Source organism: Falco biarmicus, chromosome 3, assembly GCF_023638135.1.
Source record: "Falco biarmicus isolate bFalBia1 chromosome 3, bFalBia1.pri, whole genome shotgun sequence".
Taxonomy (NCBI): domain Eukaryota; kingdom Metazoa; phylum Chordata; class Aves; order Falconiformes; family Falconidae; genus Falco; species Falco biarmicus.
Window position 1 is genome coordinate 20284653 of NC_079290.1, and position 25429 is coordinate 20310081.

General features: G+C 40.9%; 1 long non-coding RNA gene across 6 annotated transcripts in view; it reads left to right on the top strand.

Annotated features, from left to right (window-relative positions):
- Nucleotides 1-23732, top strand: part of LOC130145478 (uncharacterized) — a 59655-nt gene extending 35923 nt beyond the window's left edge. For 4 of the 6 annotated variants that reach the window (XR_008820576.1, XR_008820578.1, XR_008820580.1 and 1 more), the window contains 2 exons: nucleotides 2702-2951; nucleotides 10428-23732. This is a non-coding gene — a long non-coding RNA (uncharacterized LOC130145478). The remainder of the gene's footprint in view (nucleotides 1-2701; nucleotides 2952-10427) is intronic. The other 2 variants (XR_008820579.1, XR_008820577.1) reach the window with 2 other exon arrangements.
- Nucleotides 23733-25429: the final 1697 nt, after the last annotated feature.

The window sequence follows — 25429 nt, forward strand, 5'->3', positions numbered from 1 at the left end:
GATCTAGAGCCAATTTTAATAATTTGTAGAGCCCCAGATCCTGTGGTTGGACTCCAGCTTAATACATCCTGCTTATAACCACGGTCTGATTCAGCCAGAAGTGCTGACAGTCCACTGGCATCCTTTCTAACCCAAATTTAGTGTTAAGGAGAACTTTCCTTTTCTGTACTGTATCGTACTGAATAAATCCGGGGGCATCTGAAGTAAAAGGAAAAAAGCTGTACAATATTCCTCTGCTTTGGGATCCTAGATGGTTTCTGTTCTCCTGGTGTCAGAGGTCATGACAACTTGGTATCAGCCGATTGTATTGGATACATCAATTGCAGTGGCAAAGCTTAGAGAGAATGGAAAGGAAAAGCAGTAACGTGTAGTTTGCTAAGCGTAGGGAGGAAAGTAATCCTAGGCCTATTTTGTAAAGAATCATTTTTGGTTTTGACACCATGCAGTGAATACTTGAGCCTGTAAACACAGTCTCCACCAGTTGTTGTTCCTCTGAGTAAGATATAAACAATGACTAGACTTGATATGCCTGCAAATTACTGACAAGAACCAAACTGAGAACAAAATTCTCCAAAATCTCCTTGCTTCTGTGTTCAGTAAATACAGCTTGTAGGACTCTAATGATTTTAGGTAATTTTTGTTGGATATTTGAAGGGCTTTATCAACCTCAGCAGCGTAAAAATATATGTTTCCCCTATCTCCCTGCTTTCCTGCTAGTGAGTTTGACTCTGTGTTGAGTTGGGTACCTTGAGGGATGGGTGTGAGTGTTCCCTGGTCTGACACAGGGATGACGCTCTAGCAGAAACTTAGGTCTGCTTTAGAGCTTACAACCCCTTCTTGGGATACTCTTGCCTCTCCTTTCCCACTCCTATCCCCCTCAACTTTTAGGGCTTAAACAGAAAAGCTGACCCAGATTCCACCTGGAAGCATGTTCTGCAAGGCAGGAGGGATCTGGAGACAGCTGGTGCCCGGGTCAGCACCGAAATCTCGGAAGGAGCTTGGTTTGCAGAGCGCAGATTGAAAGAGCTGCTGGATGCTTTATGAGGAGCAGTGCTAAACTCCATACCCCGTTTTTTAAACAGACCTCAACTGCGTATAACTTCTGCTCGCTCAGGTAGCACTGCATTGCAACTTTGCATTTCTAACTTTTGCACTTTGCAAGAATTTACTGGCTCCCAGTGAATGTGTATAAGCACTTTTGTTGTAAATACTTTCATTAAGAATACTTCCCTGGCAGTTAACCTGCAGGCTTTTGGTTCTACTGAAGATGTCTTTGTCTTCACTCATCCAGCATCGGACTTCCTCAGAGGCCTAAGATACCTGTTGCTATTGTTTTCCATGCAATCACTACTCAGAGAAGCTGTCCAAAAAAAGTAAGGCATTCATATATGCATTCAGAGATGTGATAGAAAGTGAAATACTCAGTGTGGTTTGTAACTGTGTTTATCTAAGTGCAGCCTCTTCCTGTGTCAGAACAGATTTTTGCAAACAAGAGGGCAATGATTCAGTTCCAGGGGAAGACTGACAAAATAAACCCCGGCTTCTGCTGACCTGATGCAGTGCTGACCAGTGTCCTACCCTGGGAAAATATTTCCTGCTTTATTTTCATAAATATTTATGTAATTCCTTCTGGGAAACATGTCTTCTTCAGAAAACTGAACACGCTGCTCCCTGTCACAAATTTAACTGTTTGTTTACACATGAGAGATTATGGGCATGTACCCAGCCCTGGATTTTTACATTCTTATCTCAGGCATTTCTGTCTTTTAGAGCTCTCCTTCGCTCTCCTCCTAGAGATCACATCATGTCTTGAGCCATGGAGCTTAGAGTTCTGGCTCTGGAATTTGAATATCCCCAATGCTCTTTGGAGAGTTGTTATTTTGGGCTGCAGAAATAGGGACCAAATGTAATCTTCTGCCTGGAATCACTTCTGTCCTGCCCAGTTATGTCTTTCCCATTCTGGTTTGAGGCTCCTCTCTAAAAAAAATAATAAAACATTTAAGAAATTAAACAGAGGGCTGCATGGTTAATGAAAGTATTTCTATTTAGAAACAGACCTAAACACAGTGCTGTGAGCTGAAATAGAACTGGCAAGCAGTCTTTTGAGTTTGCTTTCTAAGTTTATAATAAGGATTAGCAGCAAAGTTGTGCTCAGTTTGCCCCAAGAGAACATGTATACTCCCCACCATGACAAACCAAAAAAGGTTGATCTTGCTCTCTTTAACATTTTTTAAGAGAACAGAGAAGTTACTGACCTTGAAGTACAGACTGACAGAGCCATGTATGAAGCTTTGTATTAGTGCAAAGCTGAGCTTTGCTTGCCAGCGCGCTCACAACCCTTCCATGAAGTGGTGAACTGTGTGTGGTTCTTTGGAGAAAGCCGTGTGATATGTGGAAGACATAGTCACAAGAGATGGCAGACACTAAGCTTGTGCCCAGGAAAAAACATGCAAATGAGTAAGTGGTACCCAGGTGATGTGCTGACCTGTGGATTTTATATGAAACCTGTTTGTTGTACGGAGCAACAACAAAACTTCAAAGCACAAGACTAACAAGTCCTACAAGATCTTATTCTCCTGGTCCTAGCATTCAGCTGCTGTGCTTTGCATTACCCATTTGACCTTTTTGTTGAACTGCATATTTATAGATTATATAGATCTATAATTACTTAGTTTCTCTCTTTTTTTTCCTTCTTTTTCAGTTCAAACTCTGCTGCACACTTTCTGAACAGAGCCAGAACCAAACAACTTTTAGCACTTTCTTCAGCGCTTTTTGCAAAAGAATCCCCAACAAATCAGGAGGCATCTACCTGCCCTGGAATGTTTATGAGCTAATCCAGCAAAAATGGAAGGCAAGGGTATGAGGAAGATGAGAGAGAAGAGAACACAATAAACAAAGAAGGATCCACAGGAAAACAGAGAAAGCTTGCAGACCTCCTTCCTAGCCCAGAGGTATGTGATAATATATGCATAATCTATAACAGGCATTCCAGACTTTTTTTTTTCTTTTTCTTTTCTGTGTTCTTGAACGCCACCAGTGGTGACATTGGCGGCTGACCACTTCGAAGGGGCTCACTTGCTGCTCTCAGAGCTCCTGGCCTCCATCACGGCCTGAACCCTGCTACTAAATGTGTCCCAAGACATCTGTCCTGCTCAGTGAACTCTGTCTTACCTCCTGAGTTGCTTCCCTGGTGTTTGGGGACGCACAGTGTTGTGTAATGTGTATCGTAACATTTGTTTCATGTCTGTGTGGGTGTCCTTTTGGCAAGAAAAAGAAAGTTTTGAACCTCATTCTCCCACCTTCCTAGTTATTGTCTGCCAGACTGTTTGCTAGTGAAGGGGAGGGAGGGTGATGGTGGTGGTGTATTTTCTGCTTGACAGCCTAACAAAACCAAAGGAAAAAAAAACCCCTTCACTCAGTCTATACCCAGAAAGTTGTTTGTTTTGGGTTTTTATAACCTGCTAATGAATTGGACTTTTTGCAACTTCAGGTTTTGATTAATGAAAAAGGATAAAAGGTAATGGTATTTTTCTGCTGAATTTTGATTGCTAGTACCTCCAGAGCTTTTGGCCTGTGATTTGAAAACTGGAAGGCTGGATTCCAATCCTGACTTCATATGCGTGGCTCTGAATTGTGGGTGCTTGCTTAGGTATACAATGTGGTGTCATTATGGCTGGATTTTAGTTTAACAATGGTTTAACATAATAAGTACAGCACTTAGTACAGACTGGATAAAAGGACTGCTGTGACTCCTAGCATTTGGAGTAATTCACATCACTTGGAACTACTGCTGAGCCACTCCTGGCAAGGAAAAAATTGAGCTACAGGTCTTATAAAAAGATTTCTGAATAGTAATTACTTTGCCATTGATGGGAACCACTGAATTTTCTGCATTTTTCCCCAAGGCAGGACACCCCCAGACTTTAAGTTTCTGTTTGTCTCATCCTCGCATAGGAAGTGACACCTGCTTGGGTGCTTTGCTTTTTAATCTACCTGCTCTCTGGCTGCAGCAATGTACGTATAGGTATAGAAGAAAGGCTCATAGATCAGCACAGTATGTCTCATCACCAAGAATGGGTGCATGGTTTTGTTTAATGTGTGGGCTTTTATAGCAGTGTTCAGACGAATTTATGAGTTTAGAAGTAACATTAAATCAGTTCCAAGGACAGCATCGGACTATATCCAACACTGTCAGTAAAACATTATGTAGCATTGTCATTTCTCCAAGGGTTTTGGAGATTCCAACTTTATTATGGGATTCACAGTCACTTTCAGTTTAAGGGACAAGAAATTGCTACAGTCTGCTAGATGCTTGCAGTTTGGTCAGAGCAGCATGTGCTGGGAGGAAACAGCAGATCCTTGTAGGTTTTTGTCCTACACTGTGGTAGAGAGGTTTTATCCCTTGGGCCATGATCAGCCAGAAGCAGTTAAGAATAAACCTGAACTTGTGTGCAGCTGATAAGAGATTATCTCTAATATTAACTGGTCCTTGGCTTTACAGCACAGAAGAGATTTGCCATGCAAAGCATCCACAGAGCTCCATCACAGATCGGATGTTTTCTTTCCAAAGACCAACAACCTAATCAAAAGAATAAGGACTACGCAAAGGGCAGGCAGAGCTTGAATGCCAACCCATCATTAAGAAATCTCCAGTTGCTCTTGTCCTTCCTTTCCTCCCTCTTCTTTTCTTGTGCAATATATGTCCTGATCCCTTGGTGACAAAAATGACTTCACACAGTGGAGGAGGCTGTTTGGCTGATCTTGGAGGTGATTCCAGCTTCACACTGCTGACACAGTCCGTAACTGTTGAGTCTGTGCAGAGGCTCCAGCCATACTGTTGCATCCACATTCCTGGGCTTGGATTTGTGCCCTTTGTGCCCACAGTCAGTGCGTGCACAGGATTGCTTGGCTGCCCACCCTAGTACCCGTGCAGTAGGATGGCACGGTGCCTGCTCACAGAGGTGGGAAGCCAATTCCACAAGGGTACAGATGAGCACTGGAAGCGGATTTAGACTGGCGTCCTGCTCGATACTGCCTATGCCAGTTCCCCAGCTGAAGCTGGCCTCTTTTCAATGATTTTTTTTTTTTTAATATTGTTTCTAGACTTAATTGATCTGAAAGTGAATTGCTGCCTGTTAACACTAGGAGGAGATTCATAGACAGCACGTGTTTTCCTTTAAGGAGGATCTGTGGCGGGGGATGAGTCAGTAACTGTGAACTTTTCCTATGTGTGGATGCCAGTGTGTCCTCTGTGCTGGCTCCCTCAGATGTGATGACCATTCCCACCATCGTGCTCTGCCATACAGACAGGCACGTGTTCAGTGAGTGTCTCTCCATGTTGTGGTGGGAAGGGCAACAGAGGCACAAAATGAATGCTGAACTGCCTTTTTCAAGGAAGCAAAGGGCAAGAGCTGAGATTTATTGACTAGAGCCCCTAAACATGGCAAACATGATAGCTTCATAACTCCAAAGATTTGCATCAGCCAGCACTTAATAAATAGTAAGTAACAGGGGCACACAGAAGTAGAGCAAGGGAAAAAAAGAACTAAGCAAACTTAAAAAGAAAGCAGAGATGAGAAAATAAGAACTTATGATTTATCTGTTATTCTAATTACATGGGATTAGAACTAGACTAGAAACATCTGCTGTTTTGATTCTGCTGCTCCTGGGATTCCTCAGCCCTTTCCTCCTAAGTGCAACATTTCAAATGAGCAGCATCTGACCTGAAGAAATCCATAAAGCTGTATTCATTACTTACATTTTCTGCTTGGGCTGATGTAAAGATTTGACCATTTTAATTTTCTTTGGATTAAGGGAACTCTCCAAAAGAATGTGCCATTGGTTTTCTGTTGGTGTTCTGGTTTTTTTGTTTTTTTGTTGTTTTTTTTTTATGTGATGCAATGCATTAAAACTTTCATGCAGGCAGTCATTAATTGTCAAAACCAAAAATACTCCTGAACTCCTGTCTGCAATTATCCATACTGTGCTATACTTGGGACACATTATGGTTTCTATCATTAAGAAGACCTCCTTGTAATGCCCCATCATGGATAAAACATAGCCACAAAAATGATGCATATGGACAAAATATAAAGTGAAATTATGGGTTTCTATACTGAAATGGAACTACTGATGATGCATAGTACCAGACACAAGTGACACACAGAACAGAACTGTTAGTAAACACGGGGAAAACTATAAATATGCTTAAGACGAGACATCACGCATTGTTTCAAGTGACAAACTTTGTACTAAAAGAAAGAAAAAAGATCACAAATCTAGACAGACGGCACTGCTAAAAGTTATATAGCTGCATGATTCATTCCCCAAAGAAATCAATGTCAGGATGACATTTTTCTTCAGGCAGTACTGGCAACTGCTCGTAATTTGGGTAAACTTTCTCTGCCCTATAAAAACAAACCATCAAACCAAAAGGTAACCACTGAAACAGCTACCACTCAACCAAAAAAAAGTAGTATTTTAAACAGAGCACAACATAAAACTGCATGAGTCAATCTACCGTAAACTTTCGGCAAATAAGATGTGTCATAGAGATCAACTCTGGTGTTTCCAAAGAGCATAGGCTTATACAGCAGGCTTTTTAGAAACAGACTTCACCTCAAATAGTAATTCCCTACTTTCAATAAACCCTGACTGGCCGCAACTAGTTATTTCTCCTGATACAGACAGCCAAAATAACTAACTCGTAAACAGAAGCCTATGGAGCTAGATTAATTACAGGGATTACATACGGTATTCAGAGCTTTTAAGACCAGAAGGGATCATTATGATGATCCCAGCTGGCCTCCTCCGTAACATAAGCCTTGGAATTTCACTGAACAGTTCCTGCTTACAGCTGCTGGTGGTGATGGGAAGATGTATCATCACTGTTGAAGTACTTAAAGTGAGTGAAAACACAACTACCCTGTTCCAGTGGCTAGTTACCCTCATCTTGTAACCTGCTGGACCTTCCGCAGTGCTTGTTTAGTAAAGTATATTGAATATGTGTGCCTGTTTAAATAAACAATTGCATCTGAAGAATTTATAACTTCCTATGAACTGGAGGCCCAAATGCCAACTAGCCCTACATCCTATATCCTATATCCTAAAAGCTGACATGGTAGAGAGCACCTTTTATCCTGAAGTGTAGTACTTACCAGTGAAATTTTTCAGCACACAGAAATACATGTTACTTAGTTTGCTTTCCATCGGATAACAATCTTGATGTCCACTGTTTTAGCTTGTTGCAGTATATAGTGTTCTTGAAAAACTCCACAGCTATTTAAGTTGGGAGGCTTTAAGTCTTACCACTGTCTTTCATATAGGGAGGTGGCTGCGATGTTACCTGACTGTCCTTAGTGACCTGGATTGTTCTCTTTTGATGCTACTTAATATCTTTCTTGAGAAAAAAATGAGTTCAGATATTTGCAACAAAACTTCAACATTTTGCAGAAATAACCTTTTAGATGAGACAGCCAATTTGCCTGATAAAGCAGAGAGAGAGTCATCCCTCCGTTATGCATGGGAAGTGATTTGTTTTGCAGATCGATCAGTGCGCTGGTTACAGAGAAGAGCTGAGATGATCCAGCGTGAGTCAGTTAGGCCTAGCAAAGCTAAGGAGTTGAGGCACGATGCCACAGAATCACTTATGCAGTTCTTCCCAAGGACAGTTCAGGTCCAGAAGAAGTTGTGGCTGTATTTTCCCTTTGGCTGTGGTATCTCATAACTCTGGAGACTTGATTCTAATAGATTTCTGCAAAGCATTTGGCTTTGTACCTATATGTGGTAGAAACAAATTCCACCATGAGTGATCATAAGAAAGCCAGGTAGCTCTTTTAATCCCACCTAGTTACACCAGAAAGGCATGTGATAGGAGTTTGGGAAGAACGCATGATGCAATTGGGAAAGAGATGGGAGCAACAGAGAATATCCCAAGCTACCTTTCTGTGAAAAGGAGTAAATACGGAAAAGAGAAAAATATAAGGAAGCTACAGAACTGGAATGAACTTCTCCACTGGGTCTTTGAATGCAAGTGAGTGAAAACGCATGACTCCAAGGAAACATTTTTGTGGGTGAACATTCAGAAAGACAACGAAGAGTTAAATGTCTGTGATAGAGAAATAGAAAAAAATCACATTAACTTCCCAGAGTTTTATACAAAATCCTTTGTGAATTACATAGCATGGAAAATTGAGTGTTTAAATATAAGAGCCCAGTCCATCTCTTCACCAGGTTCACTTCAACAGAATGACATAAACTCACAATGGGAACAGGTATATGTAGAAGAACGTAAGAATGGACATATTAAAGGTCCTTCCATTCCAAGCAATTGTTTTTCACTTACTTTGGAAAGGAGAAAAAATACAGGGTGAATACACATGAAAAATAATATAATAAAGATCGTAAGACATGCAGAAAGGTTTCTGTTGAAGACAATTCTGTGCTTTTGCCCAGCAATACAATTTTGTGTCCATGAGTGCTTTCATTTTGGTATGGCTCATTGATCTGTATTAGATTTCCTTCAGAAGTTTCTGAGGTTTGCAAAAAGGAGAAATCACAAAGAAGGGTTGTTACATTTAATGCTGATGAACAGCTTATCTATTTATCAACATCCCAACGAGGAAGCAAGGTGTAATTTGTTCCACCACTGCTGGAGCAAGGCTACATATTGGATTCTTCAGTGAATCATGCTGGGGAGCAGTAAAATGGGCCATCATTCTTAGCGTTTAGTCAAGTACACAGAATTTCAGTAATTTGGGTTGATTCTTAGTTAAGACAGGAAATCTAACAAAAAAGAAAAACAATACAAATGTCAGATCTCAACTATAGAATATGTCTTGAGTGTCAGAAGAGCAGAAATCTGGTACTGTTTCTTCAGCTGAAAGAATTGTTTTAGGTCATAGCTGTATTTGCTCACCTAAGAGCTTTTCAGCTGAGATGGGAAATTCCTCACTACCTTGCTACAACTATTGCTGTGGATGTCTGTCAGAGAACGTGATGAATGTTACCAATAATTCAAAGAATCACCTAAAACTCAGTTGTTGATACAGCTTTACAGGTACAAATTTTGCAAATTTTTCTTCTGTGCAATTTCACAAAGCTGGGCTGTGTCTTTCCTTAGCTTCCTGAGAAAATCTACTATCATCTGCATCAGACACTGAAACTGCACGCTCTTGATAGTCACTTGGGAACTATTAGCATAACCTCTGGTTTTCTGTCCTTTATTTTTGTAATGCTTACTGACTGGAAAAATGAATAAACATCTAACTGTAAATGGCCATTTGGAAAATCCAGAACTTTTACAGAAGAGTCATGTGGACGATCACTTGTTCTCCGTGTCTCAACTTTGTGGTGGTCTGGAAGGGAAAAGAGACCTTCCTCTGGCAACCCCCAAAGATGAACAAGTTAAAGAAATAGTTGTACTTGGGTAGTTTCCTGACATCAAAGCTTCTTGCGGGAGAAACATGCTATTACGTGACATTATTCTTTTTTTCTTCCTGTAATAGCTATGGCAGACACTCAGCATTTGCTTTGCACATTTAAAATTTTGATTTATTCAGGGAGACCAGATAAGAAACCTACTGAGGGTTTCTCTCATCTTGAAGTCAGTGGTAGCACGTTTGTCGGGGTAACCTGGAGCAGCATTGGGCACTCCATATGTGAGTGTGCACTGGAGGAAAGGAGGAAATGCAGGAGGAAATTTTTCTTCAACCTGATGCTCTGTGGGAGGCTGTATCTTATATTGCTTTAATCATTGGGGTGGCAGCTGGCCTACCTGTATGCCAGAGAGCCCTGACACATTTCAGCATAAAAGGCACTTGTTACTTCATCTCCTGAGAAGTTTTAACATCTTTGGTGCTTCCAACAGGGCTTTGAAATATGGCTATGTGAGGAGTGTGCACGTATGATATGTATGCAGCAGGACAAAAAGGAAGGTGTTCTTAGTGCAGAAAAAAAATAGGTTTCTTTTGTCTGGTAAAATTGTTTTTCCAGAGGGGTTTCCCACCTCTCCCTACCACAGCTCAGGGATGCTGTGGCAGCTTGCCAGCACCACACTCTGGTGCTGGCATGCCAGTAGCTCCACTGCAGCCAGCACAGCAGGAAAGGTTACAGGGATGCTGGAGCTGCTCTCTGGGAAAAGGGGGCTGGGGGAGGCTCCCTCCTCTGCCCCACTCTAGGAGCCCTCTCCACCCCCTCTCCCACCAATTCTCTCCACTGGCAATAAGGTGTGTGTGGCTGGTAGTTGAGACCATTCATCTGTTTTTTTCCAGCAGCTGCCTTCTGTGTAGCTATCACAAGGAGTCAGCATCGATGTCCCATGAAGAGGTGGCTGCATGTGAACAGATAGGCTTTCTTTAAAAGGTAAAGTAGCCACACACACTTGAAATTCACACTTTTTTTTTTTTTTTTTTTTTTTTTTTTTTTAGGTGGAAAATCAAGTCCTCTGAAGTTGGGAAATGCCAGATATTTGTCTGTCTGGCCAACCCAAATTCAGCCCGGTGCTGGTGTGTTCTGCTACGGTCTGCCATTGCCTTCATCATGGGCTCTTTCTTCCCCACGGCCCTGATTCATGTGAAATTAGATCTGGTTACAAAATCAACGCTTCGAAATCAGGAAGTACCAAACCTGGGGTTTCCCAAGCATCCTTCACTCTGCAACACTGCACGCCTGCCCTTCTCCATTTCATGCCTAGCCTGAGCACAAAGTGTCAAAATTTAGGCTATCTGGGCAAATGCAAATCTGTTATTGCCTAACTTCTGCAAGTTTGATTTTGCCAGTGTTGCAATCTCTTAATGCTCTTTCTTTGGTAAGTAATAACCAGTGTAGAAAAACTCCCATTGAGTCCAAAAATCTGAAAGGATCAGCAATGTGAATGACTTTTGGGCTACCAATACAGCATTACTGCACTCAATGGATCGCTTCATCCATTCATATGTACCTGTCACTTTTTGAGTACTTAAATCAGAAGCTAGTATAAATGCCAAGGCATAGGAAGGAGTAAAGCAAATAATGTGTGGGCTGTAAGCAGAAATTTACCCTTTGTCCTTAACAGTAGAGCAGAACTATAAGAAAACTGGCAGATATTTTAAAATCAATAGGAAGGTAACCCCTCCAGCCCCCAAACCAAATTACGAAGTTTTAAAAAACAACTTCTGCCATAAAGAAGCTAAATATTATAGACACTATTTTTATTTTGAGTCTTGCACCAGGCTGCTGAGCTGAGGCTTGGCAAACCTACACCTTGTTTTGGGTTTTGTTCCTGACCTGCTGCATAACGCAAGCAGACCCAGACATTCAGTGTTTTGCTTAGTTACCAAGTAGGCTTTTACGGCAGATTGTCCCTTTCCTATAAATTTTCCTTCATGTGGACGTCTACTCCTAAGACTAATCCAATATGTTACAAGTTTTCAGCACTAATTTATTTTCCTTTTCCACAAGTAATCTTTTTCTGACGTTCTGTGTATTGCAGTGCCAGTGGAGGTGAACAGATGCAGCTGAATTGTTGAGACACAGCCGATCCCAAATGGCTCTTGTTCATTGTAACACACTGACTAAATATGACAAATTTTTCTGCATCAGCAGTGCTTTGCTGGGTCTGAGTGTGTTGACCCCTTCTCAGTAAAAACTTTTTGATGCAAGTGCCCAAAGGCATATGAGTAACTATAAACTACTGCTTAAAAATTACTTGAGTTTTGAGAAGATATTACTGTAAAATATTTCTTTGTCTGAAGCAGCACATGGCACTTGACATTTTCAGACTAAATGTGCCTAAGCACCATTTTGATATATTTGAGTATTAAAGATTCAGCTTAGTACCTCCATAAGGAAAATTGTTAGGAGGGGTTTTTTGTTCACCACAGTATCCTCAGTTGGTTTATTTGTTATTTCAGCAAAATGAGTGCACCCCTGTGTTATTCTGGGGATACATCCACTCCTGGGACTGGGGGCAGAATACACACCAAGCACACAGGGTATTGCATTTTTGCTGTGTAAAAGGGATGAGGCTTTACCCAGACACTTGTCTTATGCTTCAAAGCAACTCTTAAAAATTGTGTCTTTAGTCCCTTCAGCTGGCATGTTTGGTACAAGATTAAAGTCGGTAGTTTCCTTCCTTGGAGAAACATATACTATGGAGGAGAGGTAGCACTGCTTCCAGTACGTGTAATGGGTACCACATGCATAAAATCTCTGTGTGACTTTTACTAAACCATCATTTAAAGTGAAGTTGGCTCTGAAGTTACATCCCCTCAGGAAGTGCAGGTGGAAAGCCTGTGACACCATTATTCTACTTAATTGAGGTAAATAAAACCTTGTAATCATCAGTCCAGTAACACGGCTGGCTGATCTCACAGAGTGTCAAGGATATGTTGATGTCTTCAGCCTTGAACAACCCTTCCTTGTCAGGTTTATTACCTGTTTTGCTCTTACATTCAGGAGCTGAAAAAAATTGATTAGTTATTAAGGTGTCTCCTTCTATCTTGGAAAGCTCCTGTAAAAATTGCTCAGGTGATTCTCACTTCCCCTGAACACCTCTAGTAGACTGTCCAGTGAACTAGGAGTCCAATAGGAAACAAGAGCAGGTTTAGATAAATTTGTTTTCAATTTGATATTCTTCAGCCTCTCGAGCTTCTATGTTAAACAAAAAATATGATTCAATCCTGATATGGTTAAAACACAGCATCACAGTCTGTGTGCACAGCCAGCTTCTTCATGCCTTGTCCCCAACAGTTTGACCTGTGGGGCTACCTCTGTTATTTGCAGCATTTTCTTTTCTTTCCTTTCCTTTCCTTTCCGTGCCTTTGCCTTTGCCTTTTTGCCTTCCTTTTCCCTTTCCCTTTCCCTTTCCCTTTCCCTTTCCCTTTCCCTTTCCCTTTCCCTTTCCCTTTCCCTTTCCCTTCCCCTTCCCCTTCCCCTTCCCCTTCCCCTTTCCCTTTCCCTTTCCCTTCCCCTTTCCCTTCCCCTTCCCTTTCCCCTTCCCTCTTCCTTTCCCTTTTTTAACACTATGGGTCTTTTATGAGTTGATTCAAAATTATTTGCCCGTAACTACTACGACAAACTTCAACCCTTGCAGGCCAAACATATGAGAAAGATTGCTTCAGTGAGCTCTCTGTAAGCTTGATCAAAGCCTGCTAAAATCGAACTTGTAGAGCAGTTTGGTCCGGAGCTGAGTTGCAGAAAACTGCACTTTTCCCAGAAGGCTGCCGTTCCAGTATATGAAGATCTGGATTATCTCTCTTGGGAAGAAAAAAAAGGAAGGTAAGTTTCATCATGCCATGTTATGTAACAGCTTTCCCACGTTATATAGTGATTTTACACTAAAAATGAGCACTTTTAAAAATAATTCATGGAATGAGACTGAAGCACAAGAGCTGACAGATGCAGCATTATGAGGAGGGCTGAGAGGAGCGGGTCTGTCTGCAGGCGCTGCACCTCCTTTCACTCAGGAAGTAAATGTTAAAACCACCTGAATGGGTAATTAAAGTGCACTGTAGTGTTTTAATATGTAATATGTATTTTAATGAGGGGTGTTCTTATTCTGGTATTTCTATAGATAGGATGGACTGCACAGAAAAAAAAGAAAACTATTGTCAAAATGTGGTTTAATGGATGCTGTTGAAAGTGGGATTTCTGTTTTAGATGTGATTGCTATTGTTTATCAGTGCTTACACCTCAACTCATTAGGTGAGGAGATGATAAGATGTTGGCACACTTGCTCGTCAAAAAACTTCTTCTTTCATTTCCACAGGCATATGCTTTTGGCCTACAGCTCACTAAATCTGTTGGGTACGGCACTTTTTTTGAATATTTGATGTGGGTTTGTGGTAACTGCAGTAGAGAATTAAGAGGCACAAACTCTGCAAATATGTTCAAATTGTCAATGGATCTTTCTTTGTTGGTTTCCCTTCACTTTTTTATCAATTTCTCCTGATCTCTACTTCTTGCAACATCTATAGTTATGATGTAAAAATTCAGGAAATATTTTTTCCACTATCTGTTCTGTATTCCATCTCTTAGTTTCATCTTGAAGTAATACTGCGTATCTGTTATGTTTACATTTTTTTAGTATGTCTTATACAATTTTTGTAGCTACAGTAGATGAAATCATTATTTTATTATATCCATTAGGTATCTTCTTAATAAGTATGAGTTTCAGCTCTTCCTTTAACATACTATCTACACAGTAAAATATGTGCTAGTAAGTAGCTGTATGTATCAAAAGACAATAGTTTCAGGCTTTAAGTCTGCCTCTACCTGCATCGCAGGATTGTACAGATGTGGTCCTGCTAGATTTGTGTAGAGAAATACTTTTGACAAAAGAGATACCGTTTTTTGAGTGTGTTAATAAGAGGAGGGAACAATTTCTGCTGCAGAAATTCTGAGTTCTAGCCTCAGTAGCAGAACTGGTTATCTACAGAAACACTGATCAGTTTATTTCTGTCGCACATTAGTCTTCTTCCAGTAACTGTAATATATATTATTTTTTCCCTGTTGTATCTATGTAAGATATTAGGAGCAGGTAGAAGGAAGATGCATAAGACTTGCTGCGTTATCAAACCTATCTCCTTCAAAGGGTAGAAGACAATCCTTTTTCCTAACCGCTTGAGTTTCTTATAGTTTAATTGAACAAGAGCGGAGAGTACAAAGCTGAACAAAGTACACCTGAAATTCATTATGCAACTGAGATGGCATGATTTTCTGTGTTAGGATTGTGATCTTTGTCCTTTCTTCTATTGGCAGATGTGGCTTTTACTTGCATGAATCCTAGGCATATGTATGGTGTCTGGTTATGTATTTATTTTGTTTATTAATTGTTTTTAACAACAATTAATTACACTGGTCCCCGTGCTTGCTTATTAAAAATGTAAACAAAGCTGTGGAACTCAATGAGATTCCTCAGGTGCTTAAAACCAAGCATTTGACATTCTTTTCAGAATCAAGTCCTTAGTCCTTTTCCTTGCGTCCTGTTCTGGTATAGCAATTTTTGACACTTAAACTCACCTTCCTTCACCAGACAATATGTGTGAAGAGTATATTTCTGCCATAAGACCATGTTTTTATGGCAATGATAAATCCCTGAAAAGGAGTTTGTAATGGAAATACTGACTACTCCTTAAATGACTAGAAAACTGAAGACTAGGCAACACTTAACAAAAACAAGGGCATATTTTAAAATTAGACCTGCTATTCCTACCTTTAATAAGGACTGGAGGAAATTAAATGGTTCAGCTTCAACCTGGAGGCAAAGCCAGGATGCTGACTGTATTGCACCGGGCACAAACGTGGTCTGAGATCTTAGATATATATTCAACTTTCCAAAGATCTTACAATCTACCTAGTATCAGGCAGTCAGGGGAATCTTTGAGGGAAAAACAAAGTGCCACAGGAAGTGGCATTGTGATTCAGAAGATGACATTCTTCACCCTGAGTCACTCACGCCCTGCTGGGGGGCTCTCCTGCAGGTAAATCCCAGCACTGAGGCTCTGAGTCCTCACCGCTCCACTCAGTAAAATATTGGATGACACTTGTCACAAGGATAGCAGCATCTATCCTGGCTTTTGGCTATATTACAGACCGGGTAATTACTTTAAAGTTCTGGCTGCTTTAATTGCCTATGGTTCTTTCTTCGTTACTTCCTTCCCCTTGGTCTGTGTAGGTTGCTGGCACTGTTACAATAGCTGATGTGTTTGATGTGTTTCTAGGGGTGACTGGCTTTGCTTGATGCCCAAGGGGGCCTGGCTGGATTTCAGTGATTTCTGAGTTGCTGCTTCTGCATTGTGCCTTTGTAGCCTGGGATGCCGCTGAAACAAAAGCTGAAGTGCCTTTCCTGTTTGGAAAGAGCCCAACCTGCTGGGGATCGTATCCAAACAAGAATACTGCTAGCCTGTGGAACACTGGAAATTTGTGCTATGTCAGTAAATAAAAATAATCTTTACGTAGCATCACAGGCACCAAAAAGTATGAAGTACAATAGGCAGAAGATGCCATTCCCACAGAGAAGACATACTTGGCTTGAGTCAGTTATTATATTTTATTTCTACTGCGTATTTGAACACTACCAGAAAATTGTCAGCCACATGTATCTACATCAGGAGCACTTAGCACGTACTTATAAAGAATAAGCAATTACTCTACTCCTTTGCAATTTATTTTTAAAATAAGGAAGGTCTGTCCTACAGTTAGGGAATAATAAGCATTGCAATTAATGTTAAGGACCAAAGTTTGCTAGGTAATAAAAGCACAAATAAACTTAATCCTCCCAAACTTCAGCTGAATTTTTATCTGGAATGCCTTAATAATAACTGATTTGATTTCTTTTCAGTGGAAATTACTTAATCAAATGCAAATTTTAGAATTACTCCGAGGCTGAGAAACCACGCAGCAAATATCTGCGTTCAGTGGATTTTTATGGTGGCTTATAATGGAAAAGCTGATAGAACTTTAGCCATCACCTTGCTATCAAATGCTTCTGTAATTCCAAATTAACATGCCTTATCTTATCTGCTAGCTCGGCTGCTTGCTTTGCATCAATTATGATATAAGAAATGCTAGTTCCTTGGTAATTTTATTAATTTTGATGTCTGAGAGTGGGTGTTTTGAGTTTCTTCTTCTATTCAAAGCATATAGCAGAAAACACTCTTACCAATTTGTTAGAAACCTGATCTCAGTAAGCACTGGGTGTCTTTTGACTTGGTTCTGTTGAGATTTCAAAGAGCTGAGAGTACACAGTGACTCACAAGACACGTTGGCACCTGGCAGAATCACATCCTAATCGATCTGTGTGGTGCTGGATGGTTTCGGTTGGCAGAGTCATGCAGCCTATTGCCTTTTATTATATTATACATTCCAACCTAAGTGGTTTTGCAAGCCTTGAAGTTGGCTTTGAGCTCCAGATTCACATCTTTTGGAAACATTAATGTAAAAATCCTTCAAGGTATCACATTTCCTGACTTCCATAATGAAAACGTGCTAACTGTAAATTTCATAAAATTGTGGTGAAGGGAAATGAAGCAGTGTTATTAAGGTTGCAACTCAGAGCAGGTTCAAAAGCTCTGTGAGTCTTAATGGACCTTTTGATACAGGTGCTGTGAGTTAGGAGTCTTTTTCTAAGCCCCAAACACAACACACTTCATGTAAAACCTAAAAGGAACACAGCTGCTCTTGCCATACTCAGCAGTTATTTCATTCAGTTCTGTTTAGTAAGGGGCCAGTCTGCCCTTAGCTTTTGCCAAAACTTCCACTAAACTCCACAGACTGTTTAAGCACTCAGCAAGCATATCCTTTTACTTTATTTCCTTAGTTATTTTTGAACATGTACAGCCTTGTAATGCATGTACCTGTGCACTTCTATGTGTCCCTTTAATCTCTTAATTGAGACTGGTTTTATACAATCCTTTGGCAGCTATAGGACAGCTGTCTAGTTGCTCATTTTATGGAAAGATTATGAAGGATGGGGATGAAACTAGATCTTAAGGCAAGAACTTAAGAAGAGCCTTACGAATGTCTTAAGAAATGCCAAATTTTAAAATGGAACCTGAGTTCCCATTTCAGGGATACATTTTCTGGAGATGGGGTTTGTCCGCATTGCAGAGCTGATTTCAGTTATCCTTTTTTAGTTGACTTTAAACCCAAATCTATATTATATCCCTACATTATGCATGATGGTGCTTTTAACTTGAGATATTGATCTGCCAAGGGGGGGTCAATCTAAGCTTCAGCTAACACAACTCTTCAGTTATTAACAGGATACTAGCTGCCTCCTCTTCTTTTACTGTCTACTCAAAACTTCTCCCTGGCACGCAAAAAAACCTCAAAGTTCCCTCTCAATTCACGCAGGAGCATTTCAGACCCACAGTTTGGCTGTCTGAAGACTGAGGACAAGTACCATCGCCCCAAAGGGCTTCACACCACGCACAGGTGACTCCAGTCCAAACTAAACAGTTCAGGTGTCACTTCACAGTGTGGCCACCTCCATAAGCATGAGCTTAGATAACATAGAACTGAAGTCAGGTTGTTCTCCCATATTCTTCAAAGTGTTACTGAAAAGTCAGTGAGACTTCCATCCTTCCATTCTTTTCAGCACCTATAAAAACCAGACCACAGCTCATTTTGTGTGTTCATTTGTGCTGGATCAAAATTCAATGTTTTTCAATAGCAAAATTTAAGTGAGGAATGAACACAGGAAAGTATGTATGCCAGGGCCTCGTCTACAGGTTGCATATTAAACAGTTTCTAAATGAAAAGGTTGTTTGCTGTGCTATGAAACAGTCATCTTTCTGCAGACCTACAGCCCACCGGAACGAGGGGACAGGATGGAGTGTGCCTTTTCCAGTATTCCCCACCCACTGACCCAGAGCATGAAACCCACAGAGTTCTTGGAACTGCAAACAGTGTTTGAATTCAGACTAAAACTGGAAAACAGAAACTGGCTCTTTTTTTTCCCCTTTTTTTTGGGTTTTTTTTTTTTTTTTGAGTCACATCAGTCAATGCTATTTACAAAATCGGTTTATGGAGACCACAGGTGGACACTCTGACTCATTACACATGAATACTAAATATATCCAAGACAATCTTGGAAAATCCCATGAAGAAAGAGGGAATAGCCGTCTGATTTTTATATTTTTAACGTTGGGTTTTGGATGCCAGTAATGGAAATTACATTGTTTTCACAAAAAGCAGGTGAGGGACAGTAAGGGACTGAATGATTGCCAGGCTCATGTGGCTTGAAGGAGAAGAAGGCTTAAAGCTAGACACGGAGGAAGGTTTGTCATGCTGCTGTAGGTTGCCGTTCACATTTGTGGCAGGCTGTGGTGAGGTTAGCAATGCATTCCACAATTGTCAGGAGCTAAGCAAATGTTACGTCCTTTAGCCAGGGTGAAAAGCACACCTGCCCAGGAAGCTGGCGTAAAAAATTTGGTACTGCCTCAACCCTGCTTCAGTGCTACATGGAGAGTTTGAGTAGTGCTTATGGCCTCATATCCTGCCACATATTTAAGTCTCTCTGATCTTGAAAACCAGGGAGGTCCAAGGTCTGTAATATATGCAGGAAAGCAGATAATGGATCCCTTTTTGTTTGTCATCACTGAATGCTGTTTTGATGGATGTTTTGGTGCCAAGGCTTCTCTTATTCTTAACCACCGAAGGACAGCTATTGCTGTACTCCCTGCAGTCCCTAGCTTAGCTCTGAGAAACATAACAGGGTGAAACTGAAACAAAACATGTAAGTTCTAGCCTGAAAGCTTACTTTAAACAGAAGCTGAGAAACAACAGCTTCTGTTAAGAGGAGCTGAGGAATGAGTTAGTGATTCTAATCTATGTCCTTTCCTAAATGACCAATAAAGTGAATAAATTACATCCCCAAATGCAAATTTTTTTACTTATAGGTCACCCAAGCCTGTATTGCAGGTTTATGATATTTCTCATTGCCAAAATTCCAAGCCAAATTCTGTCTAGACAGTGGAGATTAGTTCCTCACTACTCCAGTCTTTGAAACAGCCCCAAGGCTAGAAAGAACTTCTCTGTCGCTACTGTCTTGTTGGAAGTAGCAATGTGTGGACATAAACACAATGAGAAATTACTGATGCAAAGACAAATTAAGTAGTCATAATTGTTCTGGTCGAAGGTATATAGCAGAAGTGGTGTCATTTCTTTGTGAAGTCAGTTTGTATCAAGTGGTTTGTTGGTTGAGCGGATGTAATGGGGATTTGCTTGTGGTCTTCCTTCCTAATAACATCTGCTAATTAGGCTTAGCTTGACGATCCTTTAGCAAAATAGACAGAACTTCAGAAAAGTCACTCTTCTGGTACCCTGAACGACTAAAGTTCAGGAGCTGGAGCTGGAAATACCCAACCAGCCTTTCTGTTTGGCTCACTGCAGTCCCTCTCTAATGAGCTCTCCATTTGTTCTGTGTGTTTCTGTAATGCTTCTTCCAGCCTGCTACTAAAGTACTTCTAATGGCAATTTCTGTTTCTTCACTGCTTTCAAAGGAGTTGGTTCTTCAGTGTATTATGCTCGTTTCTGTCCATTCACCTTTAATACTATCTACTTCAATAGACTTAAACCAAAATAAAATACCGCTTGAAACGTTCAGGATGTTGTTGTTGTTGTCTGTTGAATGTAGCTCATCACCAGCGCAGAAGACGCAAACAGCACAGCACAAATGGAAAAGTTTATTGCAAAACCAGAGGGACGGCAAAGTAGTATCCCTTTTTTCCCTGAAAAAGAATGAGCGTCTTTGTTTCAACCGTTAGTCCAGCAATTCCTACCAGCTCACTGTCTGCAAATTTTGGTACTATGTTGATCATCATAGTCATGTGAAATTATTTAGCAGGTATTTTGTTGCCAAGGTCACATGAAATTAGTTAACAAAAACCTAAAAGTGAATGTGCCAGTCATCTCTCATTGAAACACTGTTGGCTTCAAAGAACCTGCTGAGTTGTAAGAATGAGCGGGATTGGGCATTTTCCCAATAATAAGATGGCAATAACAGGGAGCAATGCTTGACTGTTGTATGGTAAGTGAACAATGCATCCACGAATTTTATATTTTTATATTCTTAGACGCTTCATGATGACTTAGATCTGTGGCTAGTTATAAATTACTTAGTACAGGGAAATCACATAGGTGGTCGGCAGCCATGGCTAAGACTTTTGTTAAGTACCCCCAAAAACAGTAAAGGGAAATTTAAATCTTTCTGGGGAGGGAGGTGAAAAGAAAACTTTTGGGGAGTAAAGAATAATTTTATTCAAAGCTTTGCAATGGCTCTTCACTTCAATCTAGTTCCACTCAGTGCACAGTTTCATCTGTTACAAAGAAGCAGTACTACTGGAAGATTCGCTCTTTCATGAGGTAAAAGGGTCCAAAGAAAAAAAAAAGTTTTAGTGTTTTGATACTGAACACCTGCAATCTGAGCCCTGCTTTAGAAGCAGAGCTCCCTCACTGCTGAGTTACCAACTGTAGGTCTCCTCATTGCTGTCTCTCTGGGCTCATGGATCATGATGATGGGATCATGAATTATGATAAAATTCAGGTTGCAGGGTAACTGGATCTCAACGAGAAGGGACAGTGTACTCCTTACTCAAGAGTGTCCTGTGACCTCTGGTTAGGCTCTCTCCTGGGAAGCAAGTGCCGTGGACTTGGGCTCTATTATCCTAGAAGGTCCACAAGCCAACTCTCCTACTTGAGCAAGTACCATAACCTCCGGGTTACTACGTAGCTCACCTCTTCCCACTGTCTTCAAATGAAGGTGGCTGTGGCTGCAGGTCTGAATGCACTCTGCTTCTGTTGTGAGCGTACCCAATGAATCAAGCAATTTATGGCTGCAGTTCCCTTTTGTACAAATCCCAAACAGCCCTAGGCAGGAAAACGGCTTCTGAATGCTGAGCTCAGCCAAGGGAGTGGTTCTTGTGAGTAGAAGTAATAACTGGAGGTACCCATCCAGCCACAGGTGCATGTATGGATTAAATGCAGCTTTTCTGCATCACTTGGAGTCAAAATTGTGCATTTATTTGTCTTCTAGGAGTCTTTTTCATTGCAAAGGAGGTTTGTCACTGAATGTGTGAATTGTTGTACTCATTCGTTTTGTTTAGATATTAAACCACAAAAGTATTTATAAGACTTCTGAGGCCCAGAGTTCATCTACGTGAATAAGAATGTTCTGTATCAATGAACAAGGGATGAGGCCTTTCAAGAAAGAAGCAAGCCTGCTCTTGTCTTAAAGGAAATTGCTCTTTGACTGCTCTGGCTGTTCTGCATTCTTCAAAGGAGATCACGCTGTGTCAGCTAAATGATTGAAAAAATAGATTTTTTACCAGACAGTGTAAAGTTGGACTCTCCAAAGTGTTTTAAACAAAGTTGAGACACCACAAAACTTCAATTCAGTACGAATTGTTCTTTGTGCTGCTTCCACTAAAGAAAAACATATGAAGTATTTCCTTTGCTGAATACAAAAATTCTTCTCACTTTTGCTGCAAGAGATTTGGGTTTATTTCAAAGGCTTTACTTTTTAAACCATAAGAATTTCTTGCTAGACATTGTGTATGTGAGCCTGTGTATACCTTTATGATTTTAAAATAAATATATGACAATTTTAACCTTTTCAAATTCCCCACAACAGCATTCTACTTTAATTCCTTTAACCCCACTCCCAAACCAGGCCGATGAAAAGTCTTTCTTGACCTGATAAGAACCCAAATAAAGTTCTCCTTTACCTGATTTCATTAAATCTGGGAGAAGGATGGTTTGGATTTCTCTTTGGTTTTTTTTCCCCGATAGTAGTAAAAGAGGTATTTGGTGACTCCTTACATTGTCCAAGGTCACATAGAGAAAATGTTGCAGCAACAAACCTTTGAGTCCTAGTTCCACAATATAACCACTGTATCACTGGAAGGGGAAAAGGGAAAACCCCCTGACATTTGTTCTAACAGAAGAAGAGTCTTGGCTATCTATTGACTCCATTATGATAAACAATGTAGGCAAGAGAGGACTTGTAACAGACCTTCTGGTTGCCTGCTCTTCTGAGCAAAGGTTTAGCCACAAAAATTGGTGGGGAAAGGGAAAAGGTGAACATCTATATGAAAACCTGACTCTTCACAGCAGATCATTTTAGGTAACTCTTTTTAACATCTCGAGGGAGTTTGAGAATTGAACAAACAGAAACCAAAAACCATTTCCTCTGATTTAGGAGATTTGTTTCTCCCATTGGAGAAAACTCCAGCTACAAAGAAGTCTGTGGCTGCCCTCCTGCAGTGCCCTCATTATAAATAAATGCTTAAAGCAGCTGCTGCTGCAAGTACCCTCATGCCACTCCAGCAGGGAATAATCCTCCCAAGCAGTGCTCCAAGTCCACAGGAGCATGGCACGCTGCCGCTGTCTGAATGAATGACATGTCCATCAGAGGCTTCCAGGCTGCGCTCTGACCACCAGTGTGGCCTCAGCCAGGTGGGCTGCTCTGCACAGAAGCAAGGTACGGCTGAGCAAAGCAGTGCCTCCGCAGTCCCGCCAGTGATGCCCAGTGGGCTGGATCTCCATCGTCTTCTCCAAAGCCAGAACGTGCTCAGCTGTGAGAAGAATACAGTTTAGAGCTGGGAGCCGTTGCCTCTCTGTGTACGAGGCAGCAGCTCCTGCTGAGGCTGGAATAACACCCTCGTTTCCCCCCCCCTTGCTACTTAGACTACTGGTTTCAAGCCACGAATCAGGAAAAGGACATTCTACCAAAAAGCAAAGAGTCTGTGTATGTAACTTATGAACACTGAATTCCAGAAGTTCCCTCGGCTCAAATCCTAGCTCCAGCAGTAATGACAAGAAACTAGCACAGCCAAAACCAGAGCCTAAGGACCAGGAAATGAGCTGATCAGATCTGCCATGTCTGTTGTCCCCTGTTGTCCCCCTCAGGCAGCTATTAAATATCATTAGGCTGAAATTCCCAGGGACAGGGCCTGATTAACCTTCTTCTGGAATATACAGGTATCTCGTAAGTGGAGTATAATGTAATGCTGTTCATTCTCACAGAACCTCCTGCACACTAGCTTCCTGAGTATGCTGTGCCCTATGAATTATTTACTCAACTTTACTGGTTACACTGGAGAAACTCTGCACCTTTTTTTTTAACCTAATGCAAAGCAGTGGTTTTGTATTTTTGCATGTGCCGTAGTTGGCAATGATTAACAGCTTACGTGTCTCAGCAGTTTCTTTTTTCTTCCTCACATTTTAAATAAAATGCAATGGAAATTCAATACTTTGATTCATATTCACCCTTCTACTCACATCATTTCTCAGAGCTGTCAGATCTCATTCGCAACCCTCCCTTCTTCTGTCATCAGAAAATTACGTCAATATTCCACACCACCTGAAGCATCCTCTTGCCACTTTGTCCAAAGATCAGAGAAAACATATGTAAAGTACTAACCAAAGTGTGAACAATTACAACCATTGGGCCTGGAAACAATGCAGTTTGCAAGACATGTTGTCTTTATTAGAACTTACACAAATAGCCAGCCTCAAAGTGAAAAGGCTGGGTGTGTGCAATGATCTCACGCACCAGTTATTAACTCTAAATATTGAAGGAGCTTTGGAAATGTGTTGTTCCCCCCGAGTACTGGAAAGAGCACAAGCATAAAACACTCTGAATCCAAGGCCACACTCAGGGTTTTCCTGTAAGGAATGTATTATGGAGAACACTGGGAAAGCTGAGAACTTGTATGTGAGCTGATATCTTTGCTCGTTAAAAAAAAAAAAAAAAAAAAAAGGAAAAAACTCTGCCCTTGAAATGGAGTGGAATGCATCGTTTGTATTTGTTTGTCTCTCCAGTTCCATGGAATATAGCTCTAAGTTGATTCACAATTAAAAGACTCTTCAACTGGAAAGATTGAAGGTCCATTGAGTTTCTTTACTGGAAACTCCTGTCATCAGTCAAAACTTTGCCCAGAGAAGAAGGCTGTTGTGATTCCAGTGTGAATTCCACTATTTAATGAACTTAAATCACCAGTTACTGGCAACGTTTAACCTTGGGACACCTTGTTTAATACTTTTCTTGTGCATATTGAATGCCTGAAGAGAAACATTTGATATGGTGCAGTCTTAATAACTTAATTCACTGTGGTGCAATATACCTGTGGTGAATGTAGGAAACCAGAAAGAAAGGCCACAGTTACCCATCCACTTCTCAGTTGTGGCCATTGGCGAGAACTTGCAATAGCTATAGCGATAGTGCCAGCCATTTTTGGAAGAAACATCACCACAGAGGGCAATTAATACTGCTTGTTTATTTTCTGGCAACCTGCACTAAGTACTGGCCCACTGAGGGAGAGCCAGAGGCTGCTTTAATCTTCAAGAATTAGCAATAACATGCTGTGGCAGAATTTTAGAGATCCAACTGAATCCATGCTAGCTTTATAGCACTCACAAAACATTGAGGCCACACGGACGCTAGTATTTTCCTGCATGCTCATAAATGCCACTCTGATTCTGGCATTGAACATCTGATTTCATTTCATTTCATTTCATTTCATTTCATTATGTTTTATTGTTTCCCTCCCTGAGTTAGCTCCCCTCCCCTCAAGCCTGCCCCCTGAATTTCCTGTGACTGAAATCCTGAACACATTTCCTTCCATCTCCCGTCTCTGACTGTTTGGTAGAAACAGCCTCAAAAGATCAAGAAACAGATGGATGGACTGTTCTTGGTGTTTCTCCCAGGAATGAAGGTTTAGTTGCCAGTGGCTTTAGTTTCATTGGAAGAGGCAGCTGCTATCCCACAGCCAAGTGGAAAGATTAAATGATTTGGGGACAGTGAGTTCACCCAGGAGAGAAGGGGTGGAGAAGACAGTGTCTTGGCACAGTGGGTCGCTTTTGTGTGGGGAGTGCAAGTGGCTGGACTAGGCTGTGCTGGGAGGTACAGACTAACCCAGAAATGACTAAAACAAATGGTGCTTGA